We start from the raw sequence: 21,546 nt of genomic DNA on the forward strand, positions 1-21,546 counted from the left end.
AGTAGTGAAGTGTAATCAATAGGACACTCAATTTCGAATTTTTTGATGATACGTTATTTTGCATTTCAGGTGACGATATGTATGTATGTAAATGTAAATATGTTTTTCATGTAAATCCATATGTTTTATTGAAGCAAATAAATGGATGAATTTTTTAAGTTTAAAAATGCATTTAATATTATAAAAACAGATAATTTATATATATATTTGGAAAAGTAAATTATTCGAAAAAGTAAATTACCCAAAATACCAATCGATTTACTTTTCGAGAGTATACTGTATATCTAAATAATTTCCTTTTTATTTTTGGACATGAGCTCTCTTACAATAGTCGTGATATAGAAATCCTTTATATTTAATAGACGGGCTATTCTGCATTTATAATAATAAGGATATCAAAAACGTTTAATTAAAATAACTTTAAAATATCTGCTGCTGCTGCCGGCAACAGCTCTAGTAGGTGTTTGACTTAATTTTTTGGTAGACCTCGTCTCTATCTTCTTAACTTTCTCCAGCAAATACAGTTGATTTTGAAGTAATTTTTTTAAACTCTCGATGTTATTGACGTTTTTAATATACATATATTGGACTAGCACTTAAAAGTCATAATTCGAGAAGTTTTTCTTCTCTCTCTTTTTTTAATTTTTCGATTTTTAAATTTGCGTGGTTTTTTCTGCATTTTTATTGCCGTTTACAAATCTTTCAACTTTATTACGAAATTTCACCTTCTGTAAAGAATGTGTTTCGCGCGCTTCTCTGAACTTATGGCCATCATAATCGGCCTACTGAGCGTACTATGGCAACACCATCACCCATCTTTAAACTTAGCATTCATTATTGGATAATATCCGATCAAATAGACCACGTCCAGCATGCAGTGAACAAAATATAGCAACGTGTACAGCCGATTCGACGCCGTTCTCAGTAACTCGGAACTGCGAACGAAATACAGCTTGTAAAAACTTGAAGCCGCTTGATCTTCCCAAGCGATATCACTTCAATTTATGGTTTTGAAAAGTTCCATAAAAATTCGACGTTTTCGAGCCAAAATTTGTTCAGCGCTGAGGCCCATTTCTTGCTCATTCAGTATGTAAACAAGCAAAAATGCCGCATTCGGGACAAAGAGCAACTTGAAGAGATTTAAGAGGTGTCATTTTATTCATAATAAACAAGGGTTTGGTGTGGTTTGTGGGCCAGTGGAATTATCGGTTCATATTTCTTCGTAAATGATGACGGTTATCAATAACGACCGTTAATGCCATGATAATCGAATATTTTATGACTGGAATTGAAGTTCGTGATCTGGCAACGTTTGATTTTCACAAGACGGCGCCACTTCTCTCACATCGCATGCAAATGGTTCACACCGTTAGACTCTTTCTTATGCAGATATGTAAAGTCTAAAGTTTATGCGGACAATCCTGCTTCGATTCACGCCTTGGAGCAAAAAATTTATTCGAACGAGGTAGAAAATAAATTATATGATTTCTGAAGCTCATACAGTCAATAAAAATTTGAATTATTATCCAAAATATTTATAGAAATTACCACTTTGATAATTAAAACCTAATAAATTTGCGCACCACTCAGACATTCAGCTTGTAGTTGCTTTCTTATAGCGCCCACTTCAGTTAGGGTATGAGAATTCTGAGTAATAATACACTTCTGTAATTAACATTCTCACTGGACTGAACAAAAGAAAAGCTTTCTCAAATATTTTTTTAACACTGGTAGGGAAAATAAATGATAGTCAAGTCTTGTTCTGTGAGAACTATTTCATTCTACGAGAAGTAGAATGTCCAACTCCTCTCTCACTGGAAGTGAGAGAACAATTGCTAAACGTCAAAACCTCCTGAACTTTGACAGTTGATCAAGTTCAGGAGGTTTTGACGTTTAGCAATTGGAAACGAGCGATGACCAGATTGAAATCTTACCAAAAAAATATGTAAACGGAATTTGTTGCATCGTTCAAGACCACTTATAAAAAATGTTCAACATTGAAAATTAAATAAATTTGTGAAATTTAAAGGTATTTGAAGAAACGTTTTCTAATTTGAAGCATCATAGTATTATTTTCAATGGAAAATGATTAAAAACATTTAATGAATGAGAGCTAACATGCTTAAATCCTTTTATTGGGTATTGAAAGGTTAAAAGCTGTTTTAATATACATTAAAAAGATTTAAATAGTTTCTCCATATAATAAATAACCACTATATAGTAATTAGTGAGAGAGGAGTTAAACATCTCTTTATCGCGGTTTTCATGTATTTATATACAAATTTAAGAACTATCTTAACTATCTTAATATATGTATGTGTATTTGTGCAAATTAATAATTTGTTTTGAGTTTCGTGGGCAACCACGGGCAACTGCCTCGTTTTCTTTATTATATTTTCTTATATACAATATTTTGCTTAAGTCTGGATACAAATATTAATCTTACATTCTAGGAAGTATATCTACAATCCACTTGAGATAGGACATATGTTACAAGTGGAAAGATTCATCTTACAATCTATGAATTACATTTTGGGATCACCTAAGGCGGACAGTACTAGCAAAGTACATATAATGTTTCAATACAGACCATATGGGTCGCAAGTGTCATGTTACATATTTATGACAGATGAAGAATATGTTCATGTAATATGAACTGGTGGTATTAACTTGCATGTTCATATGTATGTAGCACATTGTTTATGCTACTTGGTATGGGGTTGTTTTCAAGTGCACATGCACATTTGTATTCAATTGCCTAAATGCATATATTAGGTCAATATGTTATCTTAAGTAAATATGTTTGTTTCTTAATTGTTGAGTGCATACGTTCAATATATTTGAACATATTGCCGAGGGAAAAAGTAATTATTCAATATTAGTGGACTGTATGTGTTTTTAAAATAGTGAAAATTACACAGTTTCATATCTTAGCTAATATGTTGAGTATTCTTAAGTATAATAAAACTAAATATATTGATGCGTACTGAATGTCCTTTGGTATCAACGTACGTGTTCATTTTTGAACAATTGTGGTTTTTGTTTCTCCACTTGTGCCTTTCTGTGAGGCTCGAAGGACTATGAATAATTGAACTTGTATGTATGTATGTATGTTTGTAACTTTTTTAAGTGGTACAGAAACCTAGAATATTTCAGCGACACTGTAGGAAGGCGATAGTAAGTTTAAGCAGCGCACCAAAAAGATGCGCTTAAAAGTATGCAACATATATATAAAACTAGTTTTGGTGACATTTAAATAGCATACTGAGTTGGGCGTCGACCGTTCATAAGATGCAAGGTTTTACAGTAGAGCATGCAGTAATTTATCTGGGCTCTCGACTGTTTGCTGCTGGACAAGCTTATGCACGAGGGCTGTCCGATAAATAACCGACCTCAACGTGAAGTTAGCGGCACATCTGAAAAAAAAGTTTCTACTTCAAATTGTGCATATTATAATAGCTACTCGCCAAAATTTCAGAAATTTATCTTGCGCAATTATCTGTTGACAGTCGTTTTTGTGAGTCTATTTCGGTGATTTCCCCAAAATGGAAAAAATTGAATATCGAGCTGTAATTAAATTTTTATTTTTGAAAGGCAATACGCCTTCACAAATCAAAGATGAGTTGGACTCTGTGTATGGTGACTCTGCACCATCGTTTACCACCGTAAAATTTTGGGCAACTGAATTTAAACGTGGTCGCAGGAGCTTGGAAGATGATGAACGTCCTGGGCGTCCAAAAACTGTAACCACTAACGATAACATCGCTAAAGTTCATCAATTGGTACTAGACGACCGCCGGATTAAAGTTAGGGAAATAGCTGAGATTATGAAGATGTCAAAAGAAACTGTTTGTCACATATTAAACCAAGATTTGGGCATGAGAAAGCTGTCCGCGTGTTGGGTGCCGCGTTTGCTTACGCTAGACCACAAACGTGCGCGCATGAACATTTCCAGCGCTCTGTTGGCTCAGTTTAGAGGCAATAAGACCGAATTTGGCGCCGATTGATCACTGTAGACGAAACTTGGATTCATCATTATACGCCCGAAACAAAAATCCAATCTAAACAGTGGATTGAAAAGGGGGAACCAGCCCCAAAAAAACCTAAAGCTGTGTATTCGGCTGGAAAAGTGATGGCGAGTGTTTTTTGGGACAGCCATGGAATTATTTTTATCGACTATCTTGAAAAAGAAAAAACTATAACAGAAGCATACTACGCATCATTATTGGACAAGCTAAAGGAGGAAATTTCGAAAAATCGACCACATTTGCAAAAAAAGAAAGTCTTGTTCCACCAAGACAACGCACCATCTCACACCTCAACAGTCGCCATGGCGAAAATCCACGAATTGCGGTTCGAACTGCCTGACCATCCACCTTATTCACCGGATCTAGCACCAAGCGACTTTTTTTTGTTTCCTCAACTTAAAACTGCGCTCGGCGGCCAGAGATTTTCGTCAAATGAGGAGGCAATCTCTTTCGTGAACTCGTATTTTGCAGACAAAGACGCCAAGTACTATTTGGAAGGGTTGCAGAGATGGGAGCATCGCTGGGAGAAGTGTGTGGAGTCACAAGGAGACTATGTAGAAAAATAAAAAAAAAAATTTTGAAAAAGTTGCGTGCATCATGGTTAGGTCGGTTATTTATCGGACAGCCCTCGTAGTACTCAGTCGTTGTAGACCTTTGGACGGTATTCGAATTGAAAAACTAGACTGTTCAAAGTTGACAGGTAAAACCCCATGTAACAGTGAAGCTTTAGAAGAAATCAAATACCATTCGGAAAGTGACAAATATTCAGTAAAAAGTCTAAAATTTACGAATGTGTCGCTATTCACTAGAAGAAAACTGGGAAATATTGAAAAAAAACCGAGGATGGTAAATTTTACCGAAAAATCATCTTTTCGGACGTGGCTCATATCCACCTCGATGATTACGTTAACAAGCAGAATTGTCGCATTTGGGGCACAGGACGGCGCTACGTGCCATACAGCAAACGCAACACTCAATCTTTTACGCCCTATCTTCGAAAATCGCATAATCAACAAAAGAGGTGATGTGAATTGGCCTCCCAGAAGCTGCGATTCAACTCCGTTGGACTATTTTCTGTAGGGAGCTGTTGAAGATAAATGGTACGCCAACCATCTAAAAACAATTTAAAGTACGAGATTCAAGCTGCTGTAGCTGCTTTAAGGCCTGAAACCATCGAGAAAGTACTCTAAAATTGGGTGGATCGGATAAGCTACTGTAAACTTAGCCGTGGTGGTCATTTGTCCGAAATTGTTTTCCACAAATAAATTTCATAAAACAACCTTTTAAATAAATGTTAGACCTTTGAAAAATATCAAGCCGTTTTTGTTTTATTGACTTTTTAAATTTAAAATTTTATATGGCCCACCCTATACATGTCACAGTTCATATTTTAACAAATTTGTGGTTTCTCACATCAAACTAAAAAATTAAAAATAAATATAGTTTAAAAAAACTAAAAAACACACTTTTAGAGCATATCAAACTAAAAAGTTAAAAATAATTCTTGGTATAAACTAACAATAATAATGAAGGAAAAATTCCTGCATTATTTTGAGAAAAGCGTGGCATGCTCGATATATGAAAAATATGTCACAAAGCACCCCGTTGTTTATGACGGATTAAATCCATTCTGGTTTTTCTTCACTATAGTGCTCCCCGCGGCCCACTAAAAGACGCACAGTCATTATTGTTTTACTGTTTACATTGAATAATGCATAAAAGAACAGGAAACTTACTTTTTGTTTAATAAAATTAAATATTTTTTAGTAAAAATAATCTGTTTGCAAACAGTTCACCGTACACTACTATTCTATCGCTCGCTCATAAAAACAGATATCCCAATATAATTGGCTATAAAAAAGTAACGGTAAGTATTTCACACTTATTGTTATATATAACAGGATCGCCACACTTCAGAAAATATAACTAGAAAAATGATTGACGGCAAAATCATAAAATTAACAAAATTTAAAACAAAACTCTCTTTGCCAATAGGCACTACTATTTCAAAGCTCGCAGTTGTACATTCGCTATATCTAAAATCGGTGATACGCAAGATCAAGATCGAGTTAGGTGTCTGTAAGCGAATGTTATGTAAGCGATTATCCAATTCCTTTTTGTTAGGTTGATGGTGTACGGTGTCGTCGTGTGGTGACCGCAGGCTGAGTGTGGTGGTGATCTGAGGAGTGGTGTGTTGTCCTAGGGTGCTTAGTTTTTCCCAGGTAGAGTGGTGTATGCATGCAGGGGGATGCTTAAGGGGTTAGGGGTAGTCAAAGGCACGAAAAAATGAGAACTTTCAGAACTGGCATTATTATAGAATGTGTTGACTTGAAGTCACGTTCAAAGAAGAATAGTGACTATATAAATTTAAATACCCACTGTATAGCTTTATAAGGTATGTTGTAATTAATTTTAGATAATCAATTGCTTCCGCAAATTGAATGTTAGCGACTGCGTAAAGACTCGCCAATCAAGAAGAACATGCCAACATCGAAAATAGCCTGGTAAAGAGTATTACTTCGAACCGAGGACGTTCGATTATAAACTAGTTAAAGTATCATCTTTGGATGATTGATTTTGCTACCCATTTTCGTTTGGTTGGTTATGTTGGAAATTGCTTTTCACTGTTTTATTTTGTTCTCCATTTTCTTATTCCTGGGACGTAAGAGTTTTGATGCTTGGCTGTCATACGCAGCAACCTTGCACACACCACAAAGTAAATAGTGATGATGACCTTCACATGCTTCGCATTTCAGCACATTAGCATTAATTACATAACGGTACTAATAATTTGGAAAAATACTGGCGATAGCTAGTTGTTGGATCATGACAGTATTAGAAGGTAACGAGCTAACGCAAAATTACTGGATCGATCATTATAAATGTGGCAAGAGGAGTTGAATCCTTGTAAAACTTAAAAGTTGTACTCATATGTTATTTTCATAAAAATTAATACAATTATAAATATGAATTAAATAATAAATTCCGAGTACAACCTCGAAAATGTAATTTACACAAAACAACACAGCTGTCCATTTTGTATGTACACAATTTCGTTGTTGCCATACTAATACATTTCACTTCAATGAAATTTTAATATTTTGTTCAAAGTAAATTTTCTTATGCAAAAAATAAGTAAATAGGTAAATTTATTTCTTTTAAATCATCAATTCTTATTACAAATGATATAGCAGAGCTATTTTGTGATTCCCTTTGTTAGAACTTTGAATAATTTTGTATCCTCTCCTCTCCTCTCTCGTCAGCAAATTTAAAAATATTTTCAAATTAGCGAGATCGACAACTGAGAGCCTGTTGTCGTGTGATCGTGCAGCTGTCTAATAACGTATGTTTTTTAATATTTGAGAGATGCCGCTAGAAGTCTGTCGCCCTTTTCAGTACATGATTCGTTATTTCTCCGAACATTTCGTGTTTTTACAGGCATTGTATGTATGTATGCGAAAGTCTTATGGACCAAATGATGCAGAGAACTCAATTAAAAAAAAAATTGTTTGTATATATTTTTTTATTTACTCATACTTCTATTATGTTTTTTGTTATATAATTACTGATTTGTTTTCCTTAAGCATTATTTATATCGGTATTCTGTGTGAGACGATTGTCTCATGTCTCTAATTGTCACAATAGTAATTTAGTGACCCTGTTAGTCAGGAGTCTCGTTTTGGTATTCTGGCAGATACAGTAAAGTAGTATACTGTATAGTAATATACTGTATCTGTCAGAATACCAAAATTAAACTCCTGACTAACAGTGTCACTACATGAAGATTGTGACAATTAGAGTGATGAGACAATCGTCTCAAGCAGAATACCGACATTAATGTTGCAAATAATGCTGCATACCTATATATAAATTTTTTCCTCGATGCTTTTATTTTTTCCTTCATTTTCTATTAATTTCATACCGATGACAGACATGTAGTAACAATAGTAGTACCCTGCTAGCCAAAAGTGGTGAAAAAACTAGTGAAAAATAAAGAGTTTGACATTGGCCGCGTGCAGATTCTAACCACTTTTCCTCTCAGACGTACGTATACATGTGCTCATATACTATGTTGGGACCGACATTGAAAACATGTTTTCGTGGGAAAAACTGGTTTTCGCGCGAAAACTTGTGTTTTCGTCCATGTAAAATCTGTCAAACGAAAGCACAGTTTTCGCTGAAAACTACTTGAAAACATACATTCCACTCATTATAATCGTGCTCTAGTTTAATCGATTTTTTTGGAAAACATATTTTGCAGGCCCTAAATTGTCACTTGATATTTGTTTACATTCCATATACAGTTGCCCGTCTACAGTTTGTATTTGAAATTAATATTAAAAAATGGAAAAACAAAAATATAAAAAAAGGAGTTGTTGGAGTGATAGGGCAGAAGCCCTATTGACTGAATTGTGGCAGAATAAAATTAGTGTTTTTCGCGGGCCAAAGAAAAATAACCACATAGTGGAGGAAATGGCAATGGAGTTGCAGCAACAAGGTGTGCACTTCACAGCGAGGGAAATCAAATCTAAAATGCACAATCTTTCACAGAGATATAGTAGGTAATTAAATAAAATTAAGGAAAAATAGAGTTATTACATAAATATTATGTTTTACAGAAAAGAGAAGACAGCAGTCGGGTCAACTGTTGGTTCTCCCTCGCAGTGGCCACTTTATGAAAAAATGAGAGCCGTACTGTTGCCGTACGTCAGCTACAACGTCAAGAGCTTAGTGGAGGAAAGCTTTCAAAGTAAGAAACATTTGTTTTGTAGTTCAGTATATTATTTATATTTACATACATATGTATATACATTTTTAAAAAGGTGTTACTGACTCCGAACCACTTCAAATTTCGGTGGAATTTGTTGCTGCATATCCATTGCCATCACCGGTTTGTCTACCTTCGCCCTCAGCGATGCCGATGTCGTTAACCGATACTTCTTCGCCAACAATACCGTCTCCCGAGCCGAGTGATTCTGTAAATAAAAAAGGAATCATTTTCAGAGCCTCATATTAAAAAAATTGAAAAACAGCTCGAGAAAGCCAGGAATTTAACCCTAGAAAGATAATCATATTGTGACGTACGTTAAAGATAATCATGCGTAAAATTGACGCATGTGTTTTATCGGTCTGTATATCGAGGTTTATTTATTAATTTGAATAGATATTACGTTTTATTATATTTACACTTACATACTAATAATAAATTCAACAAATAATTTATTTATGTTTATTTATTCATTAAAAAAAAAACAAAAACTTAAAACTTCTTCTATAAAGTAACAAAACTTTTAAACATTCTCTCTTTTACAAAATAAACTTATTTTGTACTATGAAATCAGTCGTGTTGTATTATAAAATAAATAATTAGCATATCTTATACATATTAGAAACAAATTTTACTTATTAGTCAGTCAGAAACAACTTTGGCAAATATCAATATTATGCTCTCGACAAATAACTTTTTTGCATTTTTTGCACGATGCATTTGCCTTTCGCCTTATTTTAGAGGGGCAGTAAGTACAGTAAGTACGTTTTTTCGTTACTGGCTCTTCAGTACTGTCTTCTGATGTACCAGGCATTTCATTTGGCAAAATATTAGAGATATTATCGCGCAAATATCTCTTCAAAGTAGGAGCTTCTAAACGCTTACGCATAAACGATGACGTCAGGCTCATGTTAAGGTTTTTCATAAAATTTTTGCGACTTTGAACCTTTTCTCCCTTGCTACTAACATTATGGCTGTATATAATAAAAGAATTTATGCAGGCAATGTTTATCATTCCGTACAATAATGCCATAGGCCACCTATTCGTCTTCCTACTGCAGGACATCACAGAACACATTTGGTCTAGCGTGTCCACTCCGCCTTTAGTCTGGTTATAATACATAATCATTTGCGGTTTACCGGTACTTTCGTTGATGGAAGCATCCTCATCACAAGATGATAATAAGTATACCATCTTAGCTGGCTTCGGTTTATTGGAGACGAGAGTAAGGGGTCCGTCAAAACAAAACATCGATGTCCCCACTGGCCTGGAGCGACTGTTTTTCAGTACTTCCGGTATCTCGCGTTTGTTTGATCCACAATGGTTAACTTGTACGGTTCTTGTAGTAAGTTTTTTGCCAAAGGGATTGAGGTGAACCAATTTTCACACGTAATATTACGACAACTACCGTGCACAGGCTTTGATAACTCCTTCACGTAGTATTCACCGAGTGGTACTCCGTTGGTCTGAGTTCCTCTTTCCAAATAAGGCATTCCATTTATCATGTGCTTTGTACCACTGTCACACATCATGAGGATTTTTATTCCATACTTACTTGGCTTGTTGGGAATATACATTCTAAACGGACACCGTCCTCTAAACCCAAGTAACTGTTCATCTATGGTCAAATGAGCCCCTGGAGTGTAATTATGTATGCACTGATGGATAAAGAGATCCCATATTTTTCTAACAGGAGTAAATACATCGTTTCCTCGAAGTGTGGGCCGTATACTTTTGTCATCCATTCGAAGACATCGTATCAAAAAATCAAAACGATCACGACTCATTACAGAGACGTACACCATTGACAAAGATCGATCATAGAGGTCATCTGTGGACATGTGGTTATCTTTTCTCACTGCTGTCATTACCAGAATACCAAACAAAGCATGGATTTCATCTTCATTCGTGTCTCGAAATGTAGCACCTGTCATAGATTCCCGACGTTTCAATGATATCTCAGCATTTGTCCATTTTACGATTTCCGAAATTATCTCATCAGTAAAAAATAGTTTGAAGCATAAAAGTGGGTCATATATATTGCGGCACATACGCGTCGGACCTCTTTGAGATCTGACAATGTTCAGTGCAGAGACTCGGCTACGCCTCGTGGACTTTGAAGTTGACCAACAATGTTTATTCTTACCTCTAATAGTCCTCTGTGGCAAGGTCAAGATTCTGTTAGAAGCCAATGAAGAACCTGGTTGTTCAATAATATTTTGTTCTAATATTTCGCTTCTTCTGTATCGCTCTGGACGTCATCTTCACTTACGTGATCTGATATTTCACTGTCAGAATCCTCACCAACGAGCTCGTCATCGCTTTGCAGAAGAGCAGAGAGGATACGCTCATTGTCTAAAGGACTACCCATTTTATTATATTTTAGTCACGATATCTATAACAAGAAAACAAATATATATATAATAAGTTATCACGTAAGTAGAACATGAAATAACAATATAATTATCGTATAAGTTAAAATCTTAAAAGATACGTAAAAGATAGTCATGCGTCATTTCGACTCACGCGGTCGTTATATTTCAAAATCAGTGACACTTACCGCATTGACAAGCACGCCTCACGGGAGCTCCAAGCGGCGACTGAGATGTCCTAAACGCACAGCGACGGATTCGCGCTATTTAGAAAGAGAGAGCAATATTTCGAAAATGCATGCGTCAATTTTACGCAGACTATCTTTCTAGGGTTAATGACACCAGCAAAAAAATTATGGATATGACAGAAAAAATGGTTGAAAACGATAATAAAAAAACCCAACTGATGGAAGAGTGTATGAATGACACTAAAGAAACAAATAAACGATTACTTGATTTTTTAAATAAATAAAAAAATAAAAGAATATATTTTCTTTTTTTGACGGTGTTTAATATGGACGAAAATATATGGAATTATATAGAAAATTAAATTAAATTTTATTTGGTGTGTACAACTTTATCTTTGATTTAATGTATATGTAATTGTGTAAAGTATAGAAATTGTGATACAATATACACATGTACTTACCAAAATATGTACAAAGTGCTGTCCGAATCATTTATCCATTAATTGGATCGTCAGGTGCATATGAAACATCACACGGATTTTGCCGTCTAGTCTCCAACTCTTCCAAAGCGCGTCCCCAATAATGAATACTGGCATATTTACGTCTGAAATTTCTCTCGACATTTCGCTTAGTAAAGGACAACTATCAATTTCTTTCTTAAGTGATGACGTCTCATAAATTTGAGAGTCATTACATCACCCGGGACTTCCTACGTTTATGTAAGGAAAACGGTATCTGAAAATACATTGTAAACATTACTTTTGTACTTATAGGTATATTGAGTTTTTAGACTTTACTTAGCATCAACTAATACCATTAAAACGGTGGAATACCATCCTTTATAATTATAATAATCCACACCTTCGTCAGATGATGGATGAATCTCAATGTCGCATCTGTCTGTAAACAATTATTAGAACATTAGCGCAAATTTAATATTTTATAACCAATTGCAAAACTAATACAGATGTGTAAGCTGACGTTGAGCAATACCAAAAGCTCCGTCAGAATCGGGAAGGACCTTTCCGAGCCGTTCGATACCAAATGAGGTTTCAGACAAGGCGATTCCCTATCGTGCGACTTTTTCATTCTGCTTCTGGAGAAAATAGTTCGAGCTGGAGAACTAAATAGAGAAGGTACCATCTTCTATAAGAGTGTACAACTGCTGGTGTATGCCGATGATATTGATATCATCGGCCTCTACACCCGCGCCGTTAGTTCTGCTTTCTCCATACTGGACAAGGAAGCAACGCAAATGGGTCTGGCAGTGAACGAGGGCAAGACGAAATATCTCCTGTCATCAAACAAACAGTCGTCTTACTCGCGACTTGGCACTCACGTCATTGTTGACAGTCATTATTTTGAAGTTGTAGATACTTTCGTCTATATTGGAACTAGCGTAAACTCGACCAACAATGTCAGCCTAGAAATCCAACGCAGGATAACTCTTGCCAACAGGTGCTACTTTGGACTGAGTAGGCAATTGAGAAGCAAAGTCCTCTCTCGACAAACAAAAATCAAACTCTATAAGTCGCTCATAATTCCCGTCCTGCTATATGGTGCAGAGGCTTGGACGATGTCAACAACGGATGAGTCGGCGTTGCGAGTTTTCGAGAGAAAAGTTCTGCGAAAGATTTATGGTCCTTTGCGCGTTAGCCACGGCAAATATCGCATTCGATGGAACGATGAGCTTTACGAGATATACGACGACATTGACACAGTTCAGCGAATTAAAAGACAGCGGCTACGTTGGCTAGGTCATGTTGTCCGGATCGACGAAAACACTTCAGCTCTGAAAGTATTCGACGCAGTACCCCAGAGGAAGAAGAACACCTCCACTTCGTTGGAAGGACCAAGTGGAGAAGGTCCTGGCTTCGATTGGAATATCCAATTGAAGCTACGTAGCGGAAAGAAGAAACGGCTGGCGCGCTGTTGTTAACTCGGCTATAATCGCGTAAGCGGTGTCTACGCCAATTAAGAAGAAGATTTACCAATTGCTCCTAAGCATTGTGGGAATCCAATTACCTCGAAACCAGTCACCAATTCGGTTATATTTTCTCTGTTTAGAGGAAACATTTTAAAATAGAATGGTTGCAGCAATCCCGGAACCGTAGATTTTCCTACACCGAACATGTTGGCGATACTACGATACTCTGCAGATGACCCTAAAGCAAATAATGTTATAGCCACTCTTTTCTCGATACGAATAGCTTTCTGGTAATTTGTATTCATTTTTTGTAACGGGCGCACGATGTCACATCATTTATCAAAGGAACTTCGGTCCATGCGAAAGTACTCTTTAAAAAAAGCAGATCTGTTTCGTCGGCAATCGTGTTCCCAAAACTGATTCGTACGTTGCTGGAATTAATAATATATAATTGAAAACTTCTGCATCAGTAGGAACATATACACAGTTTTGTCCAACATGAATTAATCGGCATCCCAAGGTCCTTCATTAAATCTAATACGATTAGATGTTGTTTCTTTAACTCGGCTATCTTTTTTGTCAAGGCATGGCGCTGAGTAGTAAGACATTCCAATAGTTCTCTTGAAGAATTGTCGTTGAGCAGGATATTTATTTGGCTTCTCAAAGCAAATGCTTTCGCAATTAACATCTTTTTCTCAGAATTCTAAAAAACACGATATTTAGTAATAATTATAAGCAAGTATTAAGGATTTCAAAACTTACCATTCTCGTTGCTCAAATGTAAACAAACAAATAAATTTGTGAGCTGTCTGTGAAAACTCAACGAAAACACAAATTGTCGGTCCGAACGACTTACGAGTACATTCCACAACATACAAATGTGTTTTCAAAATGTTTTCAATGTCGGTCCGAACATAGTAATACATCTCTGGTGCGCTCATTAGCAGTGTCATATATGTAAGTTAAATATATAAGTTAAGGCTGACCTAGTCGTTTTAATGCAGATTTTATTTTGAGCTTTAATAAATTACTCCGCGATCAACCAACCCAATATTTTACCAGATGCACCGATTGCCGCATTGCGGCTTGAGTGTTATTCGCAAGGCTATGCAACAACTATTTCCCACTTCCCTTAGTGCGGTATTACGGTGCGAGTCCTTACCGATTGTCGCATTGCGTCTTGAGCGTAATTAGTAGAGTTTGGCAATAATTATTCCTCGTTTTCTTAAGTGCCGTATTTCTGTTTGAGCTCTTAATCCATTATCCGCTAGTGGAGCGCAATGTATTGTTACTTCATTGCAGCACGACATCGTTGTTGCTATGCTCGAGTATGAAATGGAGCAGCGCACACCCGAGAAGCTGTGCTTGTTGTTGTTGTTGTGATAACGCATGCGCTGAGTAATAATGATGCTCATTATTGAGTAAAAAATCAAGCCGCTCACTGCAGCCAAAGAAATTGTAGATGTAGCTACACTTGCTATCTTAACTTATATAAACATAGTCGAACTGCTCTAATTACCCTAATCGTCAGCTGGTGCAGGGTTACATTTTTTGATTCCTAACTTAAAATATTTTTAGAATTCTAAACAAACATTTTAAATTTATATTTAATAATTTTTTTATTTCTTCTTTATTAATATACAATTTTTACAGAAATGTAAATACATTCAATCAAAAAATTTCAAACAACACACTTATTTTCACATACTTAACAATTTATATTTGCTGCTTCTGATGATATTGCTGCTGCTCCTATTTCCAATTCTGTTCACCTGATTTCCAATGCTATAAAACCAAATGAAGTAATTATTTAAAAAAAAAAATCACGTAAAATTCATGCACTTACCTTCTTGTTGTACGAGCGCGAATGACATGCGTGTTTCAATCGTTTTTTTTATCACCCTTTTTGGGATTTTCTTTTGGCACTATTGCACTATGTACAATTATGTTTTCTCATTCGCACTGATTCAATAAAATCAATAAATGAGGTAACTTTTTTTCATCGCATCTAGGTAAACAAAGAAATAAAAGAAACAAGAATAAATGTGCAGTTGTATTGAAATATTTGATGGTTAAAGTGGTTAGCCCTGGCTGGCAGGGTATTTTGGTAATAATAATACTATGATGCTTCATTGTGGTATTTCGAGAAACACAGCAAAAAAAAGTTAACAAACTTTGCTAAAAGCTTTTACACAAAAGCTTTTCGAAATATTCTGTCAAAATTATTTAAAAAACTAATAAATGAAATGGAAAATTGAACATTTTCACTCTATTTTCTTTATGGGGCTCTACCAGTGTGACGCTTTGAAAAAAAAAGTATAGCTCCTTACAGCAGGAAATTCCTTATTTTATGTGAAGTTTTTAGGGAGTCTCTAACCAAATCGTTGCTGTTTCGTGATGAAAATACATTAACTTTAAGAGTATATTCAATAATTGTACTCGTACATATTTTCTCCTTAACACACAACTTGTTGAAATTTTTTTGAAATATTTAATGCCTTTATAGTATAATAATATTAAGTATTATTGAGTGTACTACATTGCTATGTGTGTCGTCAACGTAGTTTAGTTTATATGCATTGCAGCATAATGTTTATTGCTGCTTGACATGGGGAAGCATTCCATGAAAAAGTGGAAGTCTGAACTGTTTTACAAATATGCATTTTTTATATATTATTGCACGTACATAGTGAGATTATGTTCTCATCTAAAATAATTTACAAAAGTTGTAGTGAGTATGTCTCATTTTTTGTAAATACCTTTATTTATTGAGAGTAACAACAAGTCGGATTTTTTAACTAGTCTTTACACAACTTTTTGCGAGGTCGCTGCCGCTATTGTTTATCAGATAGAAACTAGATTTCTGTTCTTAGTTATAGTGTATGGTCCGCTGTATTTAACTGCATACTATTTTTTTTTGTTAAGTGTTTTTTGATAAGAAATTAATCATAACGGATAGGTAAGTTTTGATGTCCCATACGTGACGCTTAATTCCTTTTTCTATTAATAATTGTAAAACAAGTCGACTATACAAATTGAATTTTTCTGTTAACAGCTGACTTTTAGCGGTCTAAAAACTGGTGAAACAATTTTGTTTGAAATCGCTTTGCTTACAATATATTCTTGTGATAATAAAGTGTCTGTACGTAACGCCAAAGAAAAATAATAAACAAAGCCCTTTTTTGTACTGCAAATCTCAATAACGCAAAAATGAGCGACCAGCAACCATCAACCAGTGCTAGCCGCATGCAAAAATTGCGAGAAAAGCAAAAAGAGAAAGATCCAAACTTTACCGCTAATGAGACTTAAAGATTGCGTGAGCTTCGTAAACGAAAAGCAGAAAATCTTTCTCAAGGTGAGTTAAAAGCAATTTTACTTAAGGAAAGGGATAAGAAGAGATTGCAAAGGGCAAGCGGGTTGAACTTAAAAATCCTACTGATTCTCCTGTAAGTACTGAATCGCCGTACAAGTCGAAACAGACTTTATCTAAAGCTGTTCAAAAGGCTCTAAAAGCACTGCCTCAATCACCAAGAAAGAAAAAAGTGGTTTTTACAGAACTAGCGCGTAAAATGGACATTGCTCTAGCAGAAAGCCCAAACATTAGCACATCAGGTGACGATACACGTTATGACGATGTGAAAGCATTTGACTATCCTCCGGATATTGTGTTTACCTGCCCAGGCGCAAATGATTTCATCGTTGTTTGGGAAAACGGCATTAAGAAGAAGTGTCAAAAGCATTATTTGACTTTGTACCTACGAGAAGCCTTTTGCATTTCTAAAGAATTTTTTCCTAATATCGAAATTGGATTTTCAAAATTTTGTAGTCTAAGACCGAAAAACGTTTTGCTAATGAAAGACACAGCTTCAGACCAGTGCAAATGTTTAACTCATGAAAATTTTATGTTCAAATTGAAAGGTTTGAAACAAAATTATTGTAACGGCTGTAAGTGCTGGAAAAATGAATGTGATACTTGTTCTGATGGCAAAAAAATATTAATTTCTATGGATTTAAGTACAATCTGTGTATGGAAAGAATGGGGAAAAAACTCAGAAAATAAACTACGTTTAGTAAACCACGAAACAAGTTCAGGTGAACTTAAAGAAAAATTGATTGATTCTAGCCATATTATGATGAAGCATGTTAATTTAAAACGAGTTCAAGCCGGTGAATTTCAAAAAGACCAACGCAATGAAAATGTGCGAATCCTTCAAGTTGATTTTGCGATGTCTTTTGGTTGTGAATACCAGAATGAAGTTCAAAGCGCACTCTTTTATTTACTGCTGCAAGTTTTTACAAAGGCAATTGCCAAACATATCTTATATGCTCAGATGCAAATTCGAAAGACAAGGATACAGTTTTTGTTTTCATCACTAAGTTGTTTGACTTGATGCATAAAGAAAATGAAGATTTACCTTCAGCGGAAATTATTTGGAGTGACGGCCCTTCATCGGAATTTAAGAACCGATATATGGTTAAACTAACATCAATGTTGAGCGAAAAGTACAAAAGGCCCTTTTATAGGAAATATTTTGCTACATCGCATGGAAAAGGTGTGATAGACGGAGTTGGCGGAAATATCAAAAGACTTGTAAGAGAGAAAATGATGAGCCAAAATGAACATGTCGTTGTCCAATCAGCCAAGGACTTTTCTGATTTAGCTTCTCAATTAGTCACAAAAACCCGTGTGATTTATGTGCCATCCTCTGAAATTTATGAAAGGATTAAAAGTGCATCGCCGTGGGACAATGCCAAAGCGATAACTGGAATTTCCAACTTCTATTTTATTAAAACTGTGGAGAAAGTTGTGGAGTGCAGAAAACATTGCCTTTCCCAAGACAAAACTGTATTAACATATTGATGTTTACATATATTATAGATTTAAGTTGAACTATGTCCCGTACGTGACGCGACTTGTCTGTACGTGACAAATATAAAAAAATGTTTTTGAATTATAAATATGTGTTTTAATTAATATTGTTTTTCGCTAGTAGCAAGCTTGATTCTTAGTTATAATTTCCTTCGAGACACTTTTGTGCACCTGTAATATATTCGCTGAAATCTGAATAAAACTATAACGATTTCGAATGCTGGTTGACTTGATGTGTCCCGTACATGACGTGGGTTGTTTGCATTTTTCTTCAGTATTTCATGACTTTTTTTAAATGTTTCTTCGCACTATTAAAGACTAGTATATAATCTATTAAAGATAAAACAATTAAGTGCTATATGTAATATAAACCGTAAAATTAGTTGAACTTGTCTGTACGTAACAGTGGAATGCACCTGGGGCCCTATTCTGTAACTCGATTCGAAAATGTATTCTATTCGAAATTCGGATCTAATTTATAACTATGCGAAAGTTGTACCACCCTGTGCCAGAATAAATACGTACAATTTTCGTTTTTGCTTTCTACAACTCAAAAGCTATCGAATATTTTATCCGAAAATCGAAGTACAGAATATACAAAATCCGAATTCGAGTACATTTTTTTTCGAATCGAGTTACAGAATAGGCCCTCTGGGGTTGTTTTGAAGTGTACAATTTAATACATATGTGTATGTGTGTGATGTTATCTCTTCTGTAAATTTATGACTTGTGTCCACATGCATTTTTATTACTATTAGATGTGCATTGCATGTAAATGCATTATGTATATATTATGTATGTATGTATATTAATATATAAATAGATATTTCTATTTAGTAGAGGCTATGTTCGTAAATGCACCATGACTTGCAGCATAAGCAACAGTAGCAACACTGCAAGTTTGACGTTTGATACTTCTTGTACAATTTTTGACAATTTGCAGATAGATTTGTTTGCATTTTTGAACGCGTATAATACTAAAATGGAAATTTTGCTGAATCTAACACTAGACGAAATTTGTGAGCAAAGAAATGATAGATTTTCTTTAAATTTAAGAAAAAGAAGGTTATTGAAGTCAAAAAGAAAAATTTGTAGGTACAAATGTTTGTCTTTAAAAAGAAAAATACCTAAAAACAAATCATTTATTAAAACAATAAAGTCGTTTCCCGAGGACATTTTCTATTCCCATTTCCGAATGAATTGGGCCACTTTTAAGGTAAGGTTTTATAAGTTTTATGAAAATTAATAATTTATAGTTTCACTTTAATTAGGCTTTGGAGAAGTCTTTGACTCCACACTTGGTAACTGCAAGGCTTGGCCGTGATGGTCATTCGTTAGAGAATTGTCTGTACATGACATGGAAGCTATGTAATAACAGGGTGACGTTCCGACAGCTTTCGGATCGCTTCAACATTGCAAAAGGAACATCACACCGTAATCCAAGCCATTTGTAATCTTAAAAGCGAAACAAAATGGCCGTCTATTGACCGTCAGCAAGAGGTCATGACAAATTTTGAAAATAGCAGAAAAAATCCCTTTCCTTTTGTTATAGGATGTTTAGATGGAACGCATTTTAACATACCTACCCCAAATGTAGATGCGATTAGTTATTATGATCGCAAAGGAAACCAATCAGTATCCATGCAGGTTTGATTTACATGCTTCCACCTCATTATTTTTATCACCTTAATTTATTATCTTCCAGGCTATATGCGACAGCCAATATCGTTTTCTAGATGTGTTTATTGGATATCCAGGGAGCTGCCACGATGCCAATGTTTGGACAAATAGCCCAATATTTCAAGTAATAACATCTGGCGAGTTACAGCTGGCACCAAGTGCTGTTATATTGGGGGACTCTGCGTACCCCATATCGAAATTTCTAATGATACCTCACAGAGACAATGGACATCTCAGAAGGGAACAGAAGACTTTCAATACCCGTTTAAGCTCAACGCGAGTATTTGTAGAACAAACTTTCGGGATTTTTAAGAAAAAGGTTAAAATTTTAAATTATGTTGAAGCTTCGAGCATTAAAGCCACATCTAATGTAATACTCTCTTGCGCTATCTTACACAATTTTATCATAAATAAGGGAGGTTATTCTGAACATAATAACGATACAATAACACATGCCAATATGGAAACCAACAATGAAATCGAAGGAATTCAAGATGCCCCATTCGCCGTGTTGATTCAGATGATATCAAGAAACTATTTTACCACTCTGTTTTCATCATAAAAAATTTACTTTACCTCACCTTCCTTTATTTGAATAATTTTTTTATTACTTTTTCTGATGAACTTCATTTTAATTTTTATTGTTTTCATTAAAAAGAAAAAACATTTATTTAACTAAACCTAGTTTCAGTAAAAAAATAAGGTGAGCTTCTTACACATATAAAAAATAAAAAAGGTACATTTCAGTTCTCTACCACAGGCCAAATACTTATCTATTCATATTAACACTATTTTTTTAAATAATCTGCCAACACGGATTTCATGTCTAGTAGAGCTTTTATTCTTTCTTTTTCTAGAGACAGCTTGTCCCTCTCCAAAGCCATGACCTCGTTACCAAGAGATTTAAGAATTTTCTCTGCGCTATGGTGCTGTCCAATCTTATATGTGGATTTACATTTTTAACTTCGGTCACAACTTTCTTCCACAATACATTTTTTTTCCTTCTACCCGATTTAAACTCGTCCTCCATATTCAACCAGAGAACGTCTATCACAGAGAAAGTTCATGGCACGGAGATCGTAAAAATATTTTTGGCTAGCTCGGTCGAGATGGTCCAGTTTCACCACAGACAAATTATAAGCGTGTTTCACCACGAATATAGCAGAATTGAGCATTTTCAGTGTTAAATGAGAAAAATAATGCGGATTCCAATGTAAAGGAATGTATGCGTACAGATTCGCTTATTTACTATGCTCAAACGACTCTGCTTATAATTTATAGATCGGTATACATACATACATACATATGTATATTTGTTATGAAAACACATATGTATTTTGAATTTGACCTATGTATTTGTATTCCATAAAATCTTTGCAAGTATTACTACCTAAATATGCATTTTATATGGAGTGACAAGGCATATATGTATTTATATACAAAAATATGTACATATATGTATGTATATTTGCTTTAATTATTAAAAGTTTCGATATCATGTTAAAAGACCAAGCGGTCGCACATGTGCTCATATATAATTATGTGTGCATGTAAACAAATATGATAGACCATAGGGATAATGTTTGTAAATTTGTCTAGATGCAGTACATATGTATGTACATAAATATGTAGATACACTCAATGCTTCATGCGAAATCTCCGTTGACACTGACAACCAATGGCGCAGCTCGCGTTTTTTGCTTTCATGTCAA

The 21,546-nt window shown here is 35.0% G+C and overlaps 1 protein-coding gene and 2 long non-coding RNA genes across 14 annotated transcripts in view; 2 read left to right on the forward strand and 1 right to left on the reverse strand.

The window, feature by feature from the left end:
• Nucleotides 1-21,546, forward strand: part of LOC105222865 (hypothetical protein) — a 163,076-nt gene that overhangs the window by 43,330 nt on the left and 98,200 nt on the right. The window contains exon 1 of one of the 8 annotated variants that reach the window (XM_049462475.1): nt 15,891-16,015. The exons of 4 other annotated variants lie outside the window; for them this stretch is intronic. The gene's annotated coding sequence lies outside the window, so the exon portion shown is untranslated. Of the gene's footprint in view, nt 1-15,890; nt 16,020-16,061; nt 16,244-21,546 lie in introns of those variants that run through there. 3 more of the 8 variants (XM_049462481.1, XM_049462477.1, XM_049462476.1) reach the window with 3 other exon arrangements.
• Nucleotides 9,015-18,460, reverse strand: LOC125775667 (uncharacterized). 5 transcript variants are annotated; one of them, XR_007421265.1, is made up of 5 exons: nt 16,044-16,181; nt 15,131-15,292; nt 12,155-15,069; nt 11,819-12,092; nt 9,015-11,432 (listed from the first exon to the last, which is right to left on the reverse strand). It is a non-coding gene; the product is annotated as an uncharacterized LOC125775667 (long non-coding RNA). The 5 variants fall into 5 exon arrangements; XR_007421267.1 differs by having other exon boundaries at nt 9,015-11,192; nt 11,358-11,432; nt 11,819-15,069; XR_007421268.1 differs by lacking the exon at nt 16,044-16,181 and adding an exon at nt 18,326-18,460 and having other exon boundaries at nt 11,819-15,069.
• LOC125775638 (uncharacterized) lies at nt 18,935-21,253 on the forward strand. Its single transcript, XR_007421216.1, has 4 exons — nt 18,935-18,949; nt 19,098-19,370; nt 19,426-19,801; nt 19,860-21,253. It is a non-coding gene; the product is annotated as an uncharacterized LOC125775638 (long non-coding RNA).

The sequence above is a fragment of the Bactrocera dorsalis genome, chromosome 1 (genome assembly GCF_023373825.1).
Source record: "Bactrocera dorsalis isolate Fly_Bdor chromosome 1, ASM2337382v1, whole genome shotgun sequence".
NCBI classification, from domain to species: domain Eukaryota; kingdom Metazoa; phylum Arthropoda; class Insecta; order Diptera; family Tephritidae; genus Bactrocera; species Bactrocera dorsalis.